General features: G+C 41.7%; 1 long non-coding RNA gene across 1 annotated transcript; it reads left to right on the plus strand.

Annotated features, from left to right (window-relative positions):
* The first annotated feature begins 12,734 nt into the window (after nt 1-12,734).
* LOC126993415 (uncharacterized) lies at nt 12,735-19,003 on the plus strand. The gene is made up of 4 exons (XR_007747808.1): nt 12,735-13,308; nt 14,593-14,775; nt 15,849-15,907; nt 16,926-19,003. It is a non-coding gene; the product is annotated as an uncharacterized LOC126993415 (long non-coding RNA).
* Nucleotides 19,004-19,229: the final 226 nt, after the last annotated feature.

The raw sequence follows: 19,229 nt of genomic DNA on the forward strand, positions 1-19,229 counted from the left end.
GAGAGAGAGAGAGAGAGAGAGATTGTGTGTGTCAAGATTATGTTAAGTTAGGTTAGGTTGAGAGAGACACACACACACACACACACACACACACACACACACACACATATAAAGAGAGAGAGAGAGAGAGAGAGAGAGAGAGAGAGAGAGAGAGAGAGAGAGAGAGAGAGAGAGAGAGAGAGAGAGAGAGAGAGAGAGAGAGAGAGAGAGAGAGAGAGAGAGAGAGAGAGAGAGAGAGAGAGAGAGAGAGAGAGAGACACACACACACACACATACATACATAAAGAGAGAGAGAGAGAGAGAGAGAGAGAGAGAGAGAGAGAGAGAGAGAGAGAGAGAGAGAGAGAGAGAGAGAGAGAGAGAGAGAGAGAGAGAGAGAGAGAGAGAGAGAGAGAGAGAGAGAGAGAGAGAGAGAGAGAGAGAGAGAGAGAGAGAGAGAGAGAGAGAGAGAGAGAGAGAGAGAGAGACACACACACACACACACACACACACACACACACACACACACACACACACACACATAGGCCTATACTTACCATGAGGGAAGACATGTGATGTAGGCCTATTGGAATTCTGCTTCAGTGTCCAGGTGGTGAGGGAACCATCCGTGTGGCAGCACATGAACTGCTTCCCCTCGTGGTGCCAAGAGACTGACCTGCAAGTGTGGTAGTAGTAGTAGTAGTAGTAGTAGTATTGGTGGTAGTGGTAGTAGGTGGGTGGTAGTTTTAGGGGTTGCGGGATGTCGATTAGTGGGTTGATGGGTCTCCTAAATAGTGTGGTGATAGTATTAGTGGTCTCAGAAGTAGTAGTAGTAGTAAAAAATATTGATAAACTAAAAGTAGGAATATGGTCTAACATTTTTGAGCGTAGCAGATTTATGTCCACACAGAAATTCATAAGATTTTGTACATATATAAACAAAACATTGGCGCATCTAACAATACTTTCAAAATTAGAATCCCTCAAAAAACACCAAAGATATCAGCAAAAAACTTTGACTAACTTTAGAGCCATCAAAGAATAATTATGTGAATGCAGTCCAACATTTTTGAGCCTAGCAGATTTATGTATAGATAAAAATTAATGGGATTTTGTACACATATAAACAAAGTATTGGTGCATCTAACAGTACTTTCGGAATTGATATACCTAAAAAAACACCAAAGATATCAGCGAAACCGTAAACATTTTGAGACACCAAGAAGACACATTAGCCAATCCTGTATGTTTCCATTTCCAGGCGTAGCTGAATAACCAATACATATATATGAACAGGAATAAAACACCAACATAGACCAAACACAGACGCACCTAACCGCACTTTCGGAAACAGAATAACTGAAGAAACAGCGAGGATACAGGCAAAAAACCACGGCTTACCTCAGTGGTTCGGCAGAATGGTAGCGAACTTCAGCGGTGCGCCCTTTGAAGTCCCACAAGACAAGCTGACCGCTCTCGTAGCCAATCAGGAGCTGCCGAGGGAACGCCGAGGTTAGTGCTTTATTGGGGGTAATAGAGGAAACAATGGCGCATCTTTACGTATGTTCAAAAATAAAGTAACTCGTAAAACACCAAAGATACAGACAAAAACGTAAACATTTTGAGAGGCCCAGATGATGCGGCAGCCGGTGATGTGCGTTTACATTTCCAAGCATAGCACACTAACCCCTAAACGAAAACAAACGGGGATAAGACAAGAACGTAGACAAAATATTGATCCATCTCGACATGTTTTCAGAAATAAAGTCACTTAAAAAACACCAAAGATACAGACTAAAAGGTAAACACATCGAGAGGCCCAGAAGATGCGGTAGCCAGTGATGTGTGTTTACGTTTCCAAGCGTAGCACACTAACCCCCAAACGTAAACAAACGAGGATAAAACACACATGTAGGCAAAACATTTAGGCAGTTTTACGTGTTTTCAAAAATAAAATCCTTAAAAAAACACCCGAGATATGGACAAAAAGGTGAACATTTTCAGAGGTTTAAAAAGATACATCAGCTGGTGATATGCCTTGACATTTCCAAGCGTAGCGCACTAAACAATGAGGGTGAGAGAGAGAGAAAGAGTAATAGTAGTAGTAGTAGTAGTAATAGTAGTAGTAATAGTAGTAGTAGTAGTAATAGTAGTAATAGTAGTAGTAGTAGTAATAGTAGTAATAGTAGTAGTAGTAATAGTAGTAGTAGTAGTAGTAGTAATAGTAGTAGTAGTAGTAGTAGTAGTAGCAGTGGCGTATATAGATCCATGGAGAGGGGGGACCACAGTCACCCGGCCCATAGGAATAAATCTAGGATTTTTCAATGTGTGAGCAGCGACCAAAACGAGCCTCTAGAGTTGGGGGTTTGGTGAATATTTTTTAAAATGAAGCATTTTAAGGGTTACTTTGTAGTCTCAAGATCGGTATATTGCACAATTAATATATATTAATGGTAAACCAATGTAAAGAAGCTTACGTATACCTATACATACCGGGTAAAATAAGAATTACAGTTTTTGAACAATTTGTATTTGGGGAAACAAAAAAAAAAAATATATATATATATATATATATATATATATATATATATATATATATATATATATATATATATATATATGACACACAACTGTCTTCTTCCTCTACCCTAGACATCCTAGGACTGTCCTTCACTAAAAATCTCAACTGGAAACTTCATATTATCTCCTGAGGAGATAATATGAAGTTTCCAGTTGCTAAATCAGCTCATATATAAAACTAAATTTCACCTGATTAAGGAATTGAGAGAGAGAGAGAGAGAGAGAGAGAGAGAGAGAGAGAGAGAGAGAGAGAGAGAGAGAGAGAGAGAGAGAGAGAGAGAGAGAGAGAGAGAGAGAGAGAGAGAGAGAGAGAGAGAGAGAGAGAGAGAGAGAGAGAGAGAGAGAGAGAGAGAATCATTTGAATTCTAGCAGCCTATTTTTTCGGCTGAACTCATGGATTACTTCTTCATAGTTTAAATCAATATCCTTATGTACAAAAAGTAAGGCTAATCCATTCAGTCTTGGCTCCGACATGGTGGAGCGCAGGTATGACTTTAGATACTTCAAGCAACTGAAAGATCGCTCACTTGTAGCAGTTGTCACAGGAAGTGTTGCAAAGATGTGCAACAGTGTTTCAATGTTTGGATATGTGCCAAATTCTTTGCACACTTTCAGAGAGGCAATAACAGATTTAGGTCTATCTTTTTCCTCCCGATTCATCCATGTGTTTTGCCATCTGTGATATTCTGCTTCCAACTCCTCAATGCTACCTTTCAGGAATTTACTGTATTTTGCAGCTGCTTCATGTAAATTTGAAAATTCTTTATTTGCACAAAGAGAAGGCAAGAGATAGCATAGCTTTTGCCATGAGGAATGCTGTGAAGTGAAGCGGTCATTCAGCTGTTGTAGTACTGTATCAATATATGGCAAAAAAACAGCTCGTCTGTAGTAGGAGTATGCTTCTGCTTCTGCATCACCAGATTCAGTGGGAGGATTAGAGCGGTGCTGCTGTCTTCCTACACTCCTTGGGACTTGAATGTCTCTTCCACACTTTTGCTTTGCAGTCTCAAACAATCTTTTGAATGTATCATCATTCCTGTACATTTGCAGCACATCTACACAATCTTTCACACTGTCAAGAGCCTGCACTAGATCTATTTCAGTACCTTGAAGTTTTTCCGACAGCGGTCTGGTAACATTTAAGATAACTGAGAGAACCTCCATACTAACAATAAATGAATCTGATGACATACTTTTGAAAAAGGCCAGAGATTTGCCTGCCATGTTTAAATCTTTTGAGGTGGAGAAATCATCAAGGGATGTCAAAATTGCTGGATACAGTGATCTGAATATTTGTGTTGACTCTTGGGACTCAACCCATCTAGTCGGGCAGTGTTTTTTCAGTCTGTCATGAGAGTCTGAAGGGCATTCCTCTAGTATTTTACTTTTCAGATAAGAAGAACGTTTAGTTGAGTCCCGGAAAAATGTGATGATCTCTCTCATGACAGTTATTACAAACTTGATTTCTCTTATATTTGCTGCTTTCTCTAGGCAAAGATTTAGGCAATGGGACATACAGTGTACGAACGTAGCAGCAGGACATTCATCTGTTATGTACTTTTGCACACCATGGAATTCACCAGACATTGCAGCTGCCCCATCATATCCTTGTCCTACCATAAACTCAGTATTTATGTGAGATTTGTGCAGAATGTTCAACAGTGTAGTAGCTAAGCCTTTTCCTGTCATATCTGAAACTACTGAGAAGCAAAGCAGCCTTTCCTGCACTGAGCATGTTGGCGTAACAAATCTCACACAGATACTAAGTTGTTCCTGTCCACTAATATCTGTGGTTTCATCTGCTAAAAGAGAGAAAAACTTAGAACAATTCAGCTTTGAAACTACATCTCTTGTCAACACTGTTCCTATGTTTTCTATCAGCTGATTTTGAGAAAGGGGCGAGATATACGTCCCTCGTTTTCTGGTACTGGAAATGTGTTCTGCCAAGATAGAATCACCAGAGGTGCACATGAGCTGTAAAGTAGCCCTAAAGTTCCCTTGGGTAAAGTTACAATCTTGTACACTAAGATGTCCACTGTCTCTGTGCCCCCGTAGAGGTAATCCTAACCTCCCATGAAACTCAATTGCTTTAATTATGCGAATTAGCACAGCACAATTCTTGCGTCTCATTTTCTCCTTCTCTGACTGCAGCGGTGTGGCAATATTACTGCCAGATGCCATAACCTGTCTAAAGTTATTTGCTTTACAGAGATTGACTTCATGAAATGACTTCCTCATATGCTCAGTTAAATAACCATCTCTACCAGTTAAATGACTAAATGACATTAATGGTTCTTTTACCAATTTGCCTAGTTTGTTGCCACCAGCTGAGTCATTTCCAAATAACACGCAAACGGTACAAAAAACCCCGTTTTTTGTGCGAGAATAGTCAAAACAGTCATAAGAGCCTGTTAAGTGCTGAAGACCCAAGTACTTTTTCCTTATCTTATTGCCATCTTTGCGCTCAGTGTATGGCCAAGAAAAGTCTTTTGGAGGCTTCCAGGGATTATTTAGCAAGTGTAAGCGGTCGTCATCTGTTAGCTCTGACAGATTATCCAACGCTATGCCAACGTCATCACGACAAGAGGTATATGGTGTGGTAGCACTTGTGGAAGGAGCAGGAGGTGTATCTTTGGGAATGGATCCTAACTCATTGAGCTTCTGTTCGCACTCCCAGGAACTGGGAGAATCAGAGGACACACATCCCTGTTGTGAATATAGAAATATATATATATATATATATATATATATATATCTATATATATAGATAGATATATATATATATATATATATATATATGCACAATAGCGTTAATAGTTAAATTAACGCTAGTGCCCATCGGGACCGTGCTCAATAACCCTTACTGAACATGCCCATTGAGGTTATTGGGCAGCACATTAACGTTAATTTAACATTAACGCTATTGGGAACAATACACACACACACACACACACACACACCAAAATGATGGCGATGCTACGCCACTGCGTAACAGTAACAAGTAGCTTAACTGAATGTAATCATAACCAACACTTGAACACAGTCATACCAAAACTCTCATAAACAAATGTACAATAAAGCAATTAATGTGTATTATACATAATCATGTTGATTTATATATTTATAATGCTCAAGTGTGAAGTATATTGATACTGTCAATATCAAACTTACCGGAGCTTTGGATGACTTAGATTCTGTAGTAGATTCTGTAGTTGTTTGGCTTGTACCGGTAGAAGATGACGGTGACTCGCAAACTTCTTGTTTCTTATGTGATTTTTGTAGAAAACAATCTAGGGTTTTTTGGCGTTTCATGTTTTCCCTATTAAATTTACAGCTCGACATTAATTTTGAATATATATATATATATATATATATATATATATATATATATATATATATATATATATATATATATATATATATATATATATATATATATATATATATATATATATACTATATATCACAGTCCCAATGCCGTGACCACGGTGTGTGTGTGTGTGTGTGTGTGTGTCACAGTGTGTGACCACACACCGTGGTCACGGCATTGGGCGCTAGTGCATCACGAGTAGTAATAGCCTATAATATGGTCCAGCTCCATCTTTTTTCTTATTATTTTTTTTCACATATCGCGAGTCTTAGACGCGAGACACTTCTAACAGACACTGTAATACTATAGAGAACAGCTTTGAATTACGTTTTTTCAATACACTGGGAAGCTGCCTCTTGATAACGTTTCAAGTCTTGTAGGTCTGTCTCTAAGGACTAAGTGTGATGGCCCAGGACGTTTGATTGTTTGTATACCACCATGACACTATCAACGGAATTCACAGAATAATGAGAATATGCTGATATACACACCCACACCAAAATTTCATCGCTCGTATTCACTATTATATGATATCAAAGTCGGATTCTTACCCATCACAAATTCACTAACGCACCAAGCATATACAATTGTAGCGTGTGGTGACACTTTCAAGGATTTGTATGAGCAACGATAAACTAGCAAGACACAAGTAATTTTGTTTCAACATCACTATTTTTGTTGTCAATCAGGATCAACAATTATCATCACTGTCCAGCACAAGAGTTATTAAAAATAAAAGAAACTTTCATGCAGGGCAAGTTGCAACAACACGTAGTACCACACGGTCCACACCACTGAACGCCAAGTTTCCTCATTTTGAAAGTCAACACTAAACTCATCACAAATTCACAAGCCAGTCTTCGGCAATGACCGGGGTTTGATCACTGTCTGTCTGCCCGCCAATGATCACTGGTTATTACATGATATGATGGTATACACAACACAAGGCTATCACTCGTATTTCACCCAGATAGCGAAAAATACAGACCAGTCACCGTCACCACTCACGCGGCGGCTTCACCCAGTACACGCCATTCAAACTCAACTTAGCTCAGTGTTGCCACGCCTTGGTGACTGTGGCTACCTACATCCACGGGAATTTTCCCCTACATTCCACTACCCGGAAAAAATAATAATATAAAAAATTTGTGCATCATATATCTATATATATATATATATATATATATATATATATATATATATATATATATATATATATATATATATACATAGAGAGAGAGAGAGAGAGAGAGAGAGAGAGAGAGAGAGAGAGAGACGTTTCCAATATTTAAATACGTATGGTAGAAATGTATGAAAGACTGAAAGTTGATAAAATAAATAGTATATATATATATATATATATATATATATATATATATATATATATATATATATATATATATATATATATATATATATATATATATATATATATATATATATATATATATATATATATATATATATATATATATATATATATATATATATATATATATATATATATTGTGTGTGTGTGTGTGTGTGTGTGTAAAAGTAGAGTCTATAGAATTATATACTACAATATAATGAACAAAAGTTATTAAATTATACTTACATTCACGATACTGCCACTGGACTTTCTAGAAGGATGTTTGGGTCTAATCTGCGAGAACATCATTTCTTTAATTTTCTGAGTATTTGGCAAAGTATCTTGACCTTGCACAAGAATAATGTTTAACCAAAGACGATGTCACATCAAAGGTTGAGGGAAAGCTTTCAGAAGTTTTGATAATTGATTCCAATGTCTTTACAGACGTCAATGGTCAGCCGTCTGTCTGTCTGTCTGTCTCTGAATTTTTCCCCTACGTTCCCCTACGAAAAGACGATTTTCACCGTAGGTGCCCCCTACTCCCTACAAAGCTCTGAAATCCCTACCGTAGGGATTTTCCCTACGCGTGGCAACACTGACTTAGCTCCTCCGGCGGCCCGCTCCTGAAACCGACCAGCCAATAGGAACATGAAAATCTGGTAATCTCTGAATTCTGATTGGCTCGTGCTCCTCCCCAGGCCTTCCATTCCTAGAAACTAGAGCTTTCATAAAAGTCAGCCGATGTCAGCAAACTGTCATCGGATCCCACCTCTTCGCTCTTCTCTTCACTCATTTTTAGATCAGGAAAACACATTTCTCCAGTCTATTATTATTTTCTTCTATCAGTTTAAGAACGGAGTTAACTAATGTAGTATGTAATGAGAACACTGTTTTATGGGCTGGTTTTCTTATGATAGAAAACGTATGGAGAAGTAATGCAGGAAAGAGAACGGAAAATTGTAGGGGCTCTATGGGGATCTATTCTATTTATAATAGCTAAATAATTTAGCTATTATAAATAGGTCCCCATCAGCCTAAATATGAGTTTAATGTAAGAAGGGGGCTCTGAAGGGCACATTACTGATGTTGAAGACTTGGAGAACTAATAATCAATATCAATAAAAAAAATTAAAAATCGCCAAATTTTAACAGGATAAAAAAATAAAAACACTGAACCAAAGGGGGGGGCCATGGCCGAGTGGCCCCCCCCCTATATACGCCGGTGACTTGTATAAAGAAGGTTCCTAACCAAATTAAGTAAGCTATGGTTCAGGCTTAATGAGGATTCAATGCATTGAACTCCATATACGAAACACCTATTACAGTGAGACACTTGTGTGGTAGTGTCAAGATTATTCCGCCAGAATGATATAAATCCCAAACCACGATGCAAGGTATTTCACGTCGCTCGTCTCTCTCTCTCTCTCTCTCTCTCTCTCTCTCTCTCTCTCTCTCTCTCTCACCTCTGCCTTGGATAGGGCACTCGCAACTCCACCTGCCACTACCGACCTGGAGGTGCTAGAGAGCCACGTAACGCACGCCTTCCAACAGGCTGCCAGCGAGGCCATACCACTAACGAGGCTCTCAGGCACCTTCCACAAAGATCACTGGATCTATGGTGAACGAGTGCGGGAGCTCAACCACCGCCTCAACACAGCCAGGAAAACCTACCGCAAACGCCTCACCTCCCCCAACAGGCGTTACTTGCAGGCTGTCGCCAAACACGCTTGCATCACCAAGCGGCGATTACGAGAAGAGGCCTGGCTCCAGTGGTGCCAGGGTCTGGATGCACACTCCACCCTGGGGGAGATGTGGACCAAACTACGCTCTGTCTCTCGCCCTCGCCCCCCTTGTCCACCAACTCACCCTAACCCACAAGAAGAAGCTGAGCGACTATCAGCCAGCTTTGCAGACCGCACCTCGCCCCACCAACTCCCACACACCACCAGGGAGATGCAGGAACTTCTGGCAGCAGGAAGGGCAGCTCTTGTGGAGGAAGCCTGCACAACTCCTGATGCAGCTGATGTTCCCTTCACCATGCAGGAACTGAAGGGCTGCCTCAAACGCGGTGGCGACACAGCTCCAGGAGCAGATGGAATCTCCTATTCCATGCTTAGACATGCTGGCTCAAAGGGCGAGAGCACCATACTACACCTTATTAACCTCTCCTGGTCAGAAAGCCGCATTCCCCAAGCCTGGAAGACAGCAGTGATTCAGCCCATTCCAAAACCCAAAGATCCCGGCTCCTTGCGCCCAATCTCACTGCTCAGCTGTTTAGGGAAGACAGCAGAACGTATGGCACTCCATCGCCTACAGTGGCGAACAGCTGACCTCCACCCATCCCTCTTTGCATACCTTCCACAAAGAGGCGCCACTGACTGCGTAGTTACCCTCCTCACCCACATGCGAAGAGGCCGGGGTATTGCTGTCTTCCTGGACTTGGAGAAAGCATTTGAGCTAGCCTCCCCTCTGGCAATCCTCTCTGCCCTTGCTCGCAAGGGGATCGGGGGAAAACTCCTTGCATGGCTGAGAGAGTTTCTCCATGGCCGTGGAGGGCAAGTCCGCTTCCAGGGACATGTTTCGAGGCGCTTCGACCACATCAATGGCACACCTCAAGGCAGTATCCTCAGCCCCTTCCTCTTCAACGTTCTCATGGAGGAGCTGATGAGCGTTGACTACGGAGAGGGGGCTAAGCTCCTCTGCTATGCTGACGACCTTGCCCTAGTCCTGAACCACCGAACCTGTCTCCATCAAGTTCCACACGCCCTCAACCAGCTCAACAGGAAGTGCACAGAACTAGGGCTCAAGATCAACTTTGAGAAGTCCAAGGTCATGCCAGTTGGCATGCCTTCCCCTGAACGGCCCTTCCAAATAGCAAACCAGGACCTCGCCTACACTACCACCCACCAGTACCTGGGTGTCTGGCTGGACAGTCACCTTCGGTTCGGCACTCAGGTACGCTATCTAAGAGAGCGCGCAGCAACTCGCACCAACATCCTGCGAGCTCTGTCCAAACAAAACACGGGGGCATCCTATCGTGTCTTACGCGCCTTCTACACACACGCCATACGGTCTATCATAGACTACTGCGCTCCTTGCCTGTGTTCGCTCTCCCCTGCACTCACAAAGAAGTTAGAGGTGGCACAAAATGACGCTCTCCGGGTCATTCTAGGAGCCCCGCCATGGACCCGCCTGACCAACCTTCGCCTGGAAAGTGGCTTCCCATCACTCCACCACCGCATCCTTGCCCGAACATCCACTGTAGTTGGGAAGTTCATGAAGCAGCAACCACACGGCACAGTCTCCACACAGCTGCTTCATGCCTTCCAGAGACCACCACAAGCCACTCCAGACGGGGACTGGATACATGATGCCGCCGACGCAGTCCGTCACTTGGAAGTGGAGAGGCTTGTCTGCAGTGGCCCAGACCTGCCACACCCTGGCTACCACTCCCCTCCACCCTGGGTTCCTGGTCCATTCCAGATGAGCCTCCCTACCACCTCAGCTCCTAGGGCCTCTCACCCCATCACCCTCCGCCAAGAGGCTTTGCAGCGCGTGGCTTCGATGGACAACAGGACTGCCAGCCACTACTACACCGATGGCTCGCTGGGCGCCGATGGGTCTGTGGGGGCAGCCTTCGTGTGCGGAACCCAGACAGGACTGTGGCGCCTGCCACCGCAAGTCTCCATCCTGCAGGCAGAACTGGCAGCCATCCTCTGTGCCCTGCGTCACGCCACTGCCGATATGAACACCACCATCATCATCCACTCCGACTCGCTGTCAGCCCTCAAGGTCCTGCAGGCAATGAGCGTCAGAGACAACACTCGGCTCATAACCACCATCCTCCATGAAGCCAACACCCTTGTCTCACTGGGCAAGAACATCATCCTGGACTGGGTGCCAAGCCACGTTGGTCTGAGAGGGAACGAGAAGGCTGACCGTGCTGCTGCCACGGCTCGGTCCCTTCCACAGATCACCTTCCCCCTTGCCCCAGCCTGTCCTACATTAAGAACAAAGCATCCCAGGCGGCCCTCTCACTCACCTGACTAGAACACGAGGCTGTCCTGGTTCAGGGCTCTGCCTCTGCCTCGTGGTACAGCACGGCCACCCACCACAAGCCTGTCATACAGCTCCCCAACACCACACCCAACACCATCCTCGCCTCCATCCGCCGCCTCAGACTCGGGTTTGCCTGCTACGAAGAGGTGGCAAACAAGGATACCCCACCCTGCCCCCACTGCTGGCAAGCCACCCGGAAACCTCTGCTGCACTACATCCTGGAGTGCCCCCTCACCACCCCGCTGCACCCACCCGGCCCACAGCTCCACCCTGACGACGACACGGCTCCCCAGACAGCAGCAGAGCGAGTGAGCCTCACCCAAGACTCCACCCTGGCAGAGGTGGTGGCAAAATTCCCACCTCCTCGATAAGCTGAAAACTGAAGACATCCTCTGACGGGCCTGTTGGCCCGTGCCTCCCTGGGAGGACAAATCAACAACAACAACATCTCTCTCTCTCTCTCTCTCTCTCTCTCTCTCTCTCTCTCTCTCTCTCTCTCTCTTATCTCCCCTTCCTCTCGTTTATCTCCCCTCCATCCGGTCCCCTCTCTCTCAGCATTTCTTTCTTTTCAAACAATTATAACAACAACCAAATAATTTATAATGTTTAGGGAAAGGATTTGTCCTATATATAAATGCAGTTGTTATTATAGTCATTAAATAATGTATGGAAAGGAATAATAAAACCTTTACACCTACCATTGCGTAATATTGCTGTGCGTGTGTTCTGCAGCATTTCAAATATACATTTGAAGAAAGTAAAAATACAGAAAAGTACTAAGAACTTATTCAGTGTATGTGGAAGAAAAGGAAGCAAGATTGACGAACAAATTCAGTGCTGTTGCAAAAGCTATACTGGACGACTTCATCTGATCTGATCTGACCTGAGGAAAAGAAGAACGAAAACATTATGATATTTGAGTAAATACCCTTATTCTGCTAAAGGTGGGCCGAGTTGGCTGTCAAAAATGGGCCGAGTTGGTACAGGCAATGGGTCGAGTTGGCTATCACAAATGGGCCGACTTGGCACAGGCGATGGGCCGAGTTGGTTACATCGAATGGGCCGAGATGGTTATGGGCCGAGTTGGTTACATCGAATGGGCCGAGATGGTTATGGGCCGAGTTGGTTACATCGAATGGGCCGAGATGGTTATGGGCCGAGTTCAAGGAGACTATAGAACAGGAGAGGGGGCCTCTATGGGAGACCGTGGGCGGGTGTTGGTGTATGTCGGTTGCAACAGATGACGCAGGAGCAGCTTTGTTTACATCCAGGCGCCTCCCCCCATCCAGACCAACCCTCAACCCCCAGAACCAATCAGCAGTGTTGCAACATGGGATCAAGCACCAAATGTTGACACTTTTTTTCTTCAGTCTGGTTATTTCCCATTTTAAATAAAAAAAATAAAGGTAGATAAATATTAAAATGAACAGTAGGAACTATATATACTGTATATATTTACTAGGTAGATATAGCCTGACTGCATGTCATGAGTAATGCTATTATTGTTATATTATTATACCACAATTATATTACTTTCTCTGCATGTGTGGTTAGATGTGTTTTATGTGTTTAACCTTTCTGTATATATACTGGAATGAACCAAGGAATTGTAGCCCTACTGCCGTTCTTTAAAGCTATGTGATCATGTTTTTTCTTCCAAACTCATTGTTTTAACACGCACGCTGACTTCCATCAGTAATGATGATATATATACATTGAGTCATTGGTTTGTAGGGGGAAAGAGTGGGTGAATATAATTATCTCGGTCTAACTTATACTGTTTATTATACCGCTATTCGCAGCAATATCTTTCTCTGCTCCGATGGCAACGCTGCCTCGTTCAAAAATCATAACACCGCCGCGGCCGCCACGTTTACCAGCCGGAGCCTCAAATCATGTCCCTTTGTGGTGATAAAGAGGACACAGCCTGGTGTGAAGCTACATTTATTACGGAAGGATGCCACCCGGGGTAAGTGATATATATATAAATAATGATAATGTGGAAATTCTAATCATTTTCACGCTGACAGTTGTTCTGAACTTGCTAACTGCATGCCTCCCCTCCTCCCGCGGCAAGAGGCCGAATGGCCTACACACGGCAGCTCCAGATACCTCCCCATTACCACCTGTCAGCCTCGTCCATGTAGCTATCCAGTCTACTCTTAAAACAAGCTATCGTCCCAGCACACACTATGTGATTGCGGAATCTATTCCATTCCCCCACCACCCTATTACTAAACCAATGCCTGCCCATTTCCCTCCTAAATCTATACTTTTCTAATTTAAGTCAATTACTGCATGTTCTATCTTGCCAAACATCTTATGCAAAAGTTAACCAGCATATCTCCACTCTTTCATCCCTTACACTGATAAACTGGAACAGCCTTCCATTGTCCGCATTTCCTCCTGCCTATAATTTGACCTTCAAGAAGAGTGTATCAAGACTCTACTTTTGTCTGTTTGGGAGTGGTGAGTAGTGGGGCTTTTTTTCTAGTACGCTTTGTTGCCCTTGAGCTGTCTCCTTTGTTTAAAGAAAATAATAATTAAATAAATGGAAGTTGGCCGCCAATGCTTCCAATACATTTTGGTGCCATATCTACAAGTGGCTGGTGACTGTAAGCATCTCAGCAACCTGCATGCATCTATGCCATTCCTATCACGGTGCATGGAGCAAGCTTCACATAACACTCAGACAGAGACAGTTTAATTATGGTTACATATCAGACTCAGTTTATTGCTCAGTCTATTAGGTGCAGTGCTGTTAATATTGTTAGTGGTAGTATTAGTACAATTAATGTATTTATTTTAATTAATTTATCAATATTTATTTATTATATTCTTAGTGTTTGAAAATTCCAATACTTGCATTAAAATAAACAAAAATATCAGAAATATATTTATACTCATTAATTATTATTGCTTTTCTTATTATTACTTCCTTCAATGTTCTGGCACTTTGACATCTAGTGTTTTTCTGTCTAGCAGCCAAAATTGTGGTCTTTCTGAATGTGTATGTCATTAGTCTTCATTGGTGTATCTAGCTATATAACAAAAATCTGCATCTCTCTCTCTTCTCACCCAGTTGTCCCCGTACATCCTTTCAGTATCCAAAGAATTTCAATTTACATCATGTAATCACTCAACTAATGCAGTGCAATCCTCATCTCTGTATTTTACCGTGTGGACATACTCTTTCCTTCCATGTTCCACTGTCGTATGTTATTCCACATCTAACACAACCACATCCCAACAGATCCGAACACGTCCGATATCATCCAAGAGAATGTGGCAGCTGAAGGGGGAGAGGCCAAGAAAGAGGCCAAGGGTGAAGACATTTAGCCACCCCCCCTGAAGTACATGGCATCATTCAACCCTCTTGGTGAGCTGCAGGAATGTGCTTCCCATTGCAGTGCACCAGCTCCATGTACTGATTTTGGTATGAATACTTCATCTAGTGTTTGTTGATTGTTGTGATATTAATCTAATTATGACATCACAAAATAGACTGTGCAAGTCACTTGACACATGCCCTGCTCAACATCACTTTTAAGTTGTAGAATTCCTTCATATGGATGCTGATTTATGTATCCTGAAATGATTGGATATTGATTGTCTTAACATTTTTTTTTGTCCATGATCACTGAACCATGTTACGGTATGTCTTTGGGTGCAGATCCAGGAAATGAGTTTTTGGGAGGACGTCAGACTTTTTGCGGGTGGAAGGAGCATTAGCATTACCGATTAGCCATTCTAGGCAGTCCTGGTCTTGAAAAACTGGTGAAGTGACCTAAATCAATGGGTATAACGGCCTGGACTTTGTGCCAAAGCATTGTTTTAGCCGCAGCGCGCTTTTGAGCTAGTTTTCCTGTATCACTCAGGAACATTGGGGGGGCCTGGGCCCCCCTTTGGATCCACCAATGTAGCTATGTCTTATAATATATCTATCCTTTACAGTCTGATGGTGCATCCTTCTAGGTTGTCAAGTTTTAGTAGCTACTCATGAGAAGTATTCCTTATAATGATCATTGATTTCCAGATGGTTTGCACTAAAAAAAGTGTCGTGTAACCTGCCGCAAATAATAATCAGCTGTAGTCAACCCTTGCTTTAAAGAACCAATATGGAGGAAGGGGGTGATGTTATATCCAAAAATCTTTTACATCTGAAGTATCCAACCTTTTTGTGTATAATAAACTTTGTTTGTTACATGAACTTAAAAGTTCACAATTTTCCATACTTGATTCTTTTTTCCTTGTATTTGATGATTAATCCTGACATGTATTTCCATTATCAGTAGGTAATATATAGTAACAAAACAATAATACACATTATAACAATGTATATATTATAGCCCAATGAGTGCACGAGATCATTTACCTCATCAGTGACGCCAAGTCCAGGAGTCCTTCCCTAAATTCTTTGCCCAAATTTGTGACACCAAGTATAATAACTAGTTTTAGTGACCATTTGCATCCATTTTTCACTTTGATTAAAAAATTGCCTCTCAACAGGTGTGAACTTGATGGGGTTGGAGGAAACTCGACTCGGCCATCAAGCTCACCACAATATAGTAAGGAACCTCTTGTTCTCAGTGATAATTTATCCTCTTTAGTTACTATTCCGTGTTGCTTTAATCACAACTAATGTGTTGGAAACATTACAGCTTAATAACATACCTCACATCTCTGCATACAAATTGAGTTCAATATTCAACTGTTACACCAGTAGGCTTCATATCTTAAAAAAAAAAGTATGTAAAAAGGTTGAAATTTTGAATGATATTTAAACTCTTTATTATGTTTCTATGGGTGTAGTACCATTATGATTAGTCGAGTGATCAGCATATGGGTCTTATGTTTTTGATAGCAATCATAGCATAGGTTCAAATTTTGCCATAGGCTGGCATTTGATAATAACAGTAGTGTCCACAGATATCTACCTGTTTCTTGTTTATCCTGTTCCACTTTAAACCATGACTGGCCAATCTTTGAAGAGGTAGCATAACCTTGAAGTGCCACTAACAAACCTTTGTCCATTCTTCTGATGTGATTTTTTTTTTTTTTTTTTTTTTCCCCCACCTGCCTATAGCGCCGGTAGGTTTTCTTCAGGCGCCTGGCGGTCGGCCCAGGCCCGTCATGATGCAGGCTTTTTTTTTATAGTGGTGCCATTTAGTATTGGCTCATGCTGCCGCCCAGAACTCATTCTTGATTCACTTGGATGGTTTAGCAGGGCTTAGGTATGACTAACATTGCAGAAACGGAATTTTTATATTTTTAGTGTGGCAACACATTGACAAATGTTTTAGTATGGACTGAACATCAAAGATATATATGGTAAATGGGTGCTTGTAGATCTTGACATTATATCTGTCAAGAGTCTCCAGTTGTATCCTCTCCCCCATCTCCTGAAAATATTACTCTTGTCAGGCAATGTAAGTGAAGCCTTCCATCGATGCTGGCGTGCAGACATAATGTCAATGCTTAGATTCACTGTCCTTATAGCACTGAAAATAATGCAATTACATGCACATATTTTATTATTTAGAATTGTGATTAATTGTGATTAAATATTTTTTCATGTATTTTCAGACATGAAAAGTGAAAATTGCTGCACACAACAGTCTGTTGTCTGCACCGGGAGGCAAGGCAGCTCAAAGCCCAGGCTGTTACAAATCCTGGGCAGTTTTTGCCCAGAGCCAGCAATTTTTTAGATCCAATAGGGATGGATTTTTTATGAGGTCAGGTTCAACATGCTGCAAGATGCCAAGATCTAAGCCTAGTAGGAGATATGGGTTACAAGAGAGGAGGTTTGCTCTGGCCTTATACTATCAAAGTCCAAATGCTAATAGATTTCTGAGCACAGTATTTCACTTGTCTTCAGTTTCAACACTTCACTCATGACTCAGGGGTATTTCAGTACATGTTGGCTGTAGCAAACAGACTCTGACAGCCCTGCAGCAAAGAGCACAGGCTTTGTCAAAAGAAGAGAAACTTCGTGGGATTTGCCATTATTTAGTATTACTCTTGTTACGCCAAGAATTTTTTTCCATATACTTTGCCAAATATTGCAAGTAATGCACCATTGTTGGGCTTGCTTGTTATAAATCATATCTTGTTCAATTAACAAGCTTTGGGTGTCTGCCACTTTCCAGTTGTAATGCAAGGAATCATTTATCTTCCCTGCTAGATATCACACGTAATGCACCATTGTTGGTTTTGCCTGTTATAAATCAGATCTTGTTCAGTTAACAAGCTTTAGGTGTCTGCCACTTTCCAATTGTAATGCAAGGAATCCCCTGCCAGATATCGCATGTAATGCACCATTGTTGGTTTTGCCTATTATAAATCAGATCTTGTTCAGTTCACAAGCTTTGAATATCTGCCATTGTTTATTTCAGGTGTAATGCTTGGAAGCATTTGTTCTCTTCCCTACCCAACAGTATGCAATGCTTTGTGGATTTTGCCTGTTATATTTAATCTTGTTCAGGTAGCAAGCTTTTGGTGTCTGCCTTACCTAATATGTCCTGCAGTGACACTTGGCTTGGTTTCATAATGTGAAATACAGCATGTAATTTCATCACACTAAGTGTCTATCATCACGTGTCTGGCATCATTAATGTGACTTCCAGGAGTAATCTTGTTTGTATTACAGCTTGCAAATTTTTTTCTGCTTTATATGATATACACAATCACATAGGTATGATTTACAAAATGTAATGGCAGTTGATATTCTTGACTAATGCCTCATAAACCTTGTGAAAAATAATGCTATTTTTTTTGGGGGGGGGGGCAGAGAGTGGTTTGTTTGGTTGGCCAGTTCAAGGAGTTTCATATCAAATGATTTTATTACATCCAACATTAATGTGTGCTAAAAACATATACTTTATTACATCCAACTTTAATGTGTGCATAAAACATATATTTTATTACATCCAACTTTAATGTGTGCTTCCTGCAATAAATGCTACATGTTTACTGATGTAGCCTATGAAATACATATCACTCTCTGCCCTGTAATTTGGTGTGTCACATACTGCAGCATAACTTTCCTGCTATTTTCTTACTCTATGAGTTGCCTTATTTTGTCTCATTTGCTTTTATCATATGTGCCTCTGCTGCATAGTTGTGTCTACTGAGCTTAATATCTTCATGACCCTGACACCAAGGTCAGAGCTTGTGAGATCATACCGTGTCCTACATTCCATTTTCACCTCCAGGCTCGCCTGTCTCCCAGGACCACCAAGTTATTGCATTCCATTTAAGACAACTCATGTGTTACCTTCTTAATGTCCTCCATCATGTATTTCAGCATGTTTTATGGTGCTTTGCTCTTATATTAATGTGCCTTGCAACATTTTTATACAGTTTTCATTGTATATAACGCACCATTGTTGGTTTTGCCTGTTATAAATTGGGTCATGTTCAGTTAACAAGCTTTGAGTGTCTCCCATTGTTTATTTCAGTTGTAATGCTTAGAAGCTTTTGTTCTCTGCCTTGTCAAGCAGTATGCAATGCTTGCCATTATCTGGCACTTGTACAGTTAGTATGATATTTTTACTCAGCTAAGAGCATTTTGCAAAAGGTAAAGGTAAGGCTGGGGGCATACGCTGTAGCAGCATGTGGCCTCTGTGATCATCTCTGTAACATTAGCCCATGAGCCTGTGGTGTTAGGGAACCCATTACCCTGGGACACAGGACCAGGGTGACATCCGGGTTACCACAGTTGCAAAGGCCTTATAGTAATTTAGCATGCATAGAATGTTGTATGCTTTGCTTGTATTTAAAGCACTGGATATGTTGCACACACACACACACACACACACACACACATATATATATATATATATATATATATATATATATATATATATATATATATATATATATATATAT

This window comes from Eriocheir sinensis, unplaced genomic scaffold, assembly GCF_024679095.1.
Source record: "Eriocheir sinensis breed Jianghai 21 unplaced genomic scaffold, ASM2467909v1 Scaffold611, whole genome shotgun sequence".
In the NCBI taxonomy this organism is placed as follows: Eukaryota; Metazoa; Arthropoda; class Malacostraca; order Decapoda; family Varunidae; genus Eriocheir; species Eriocheir sinensis.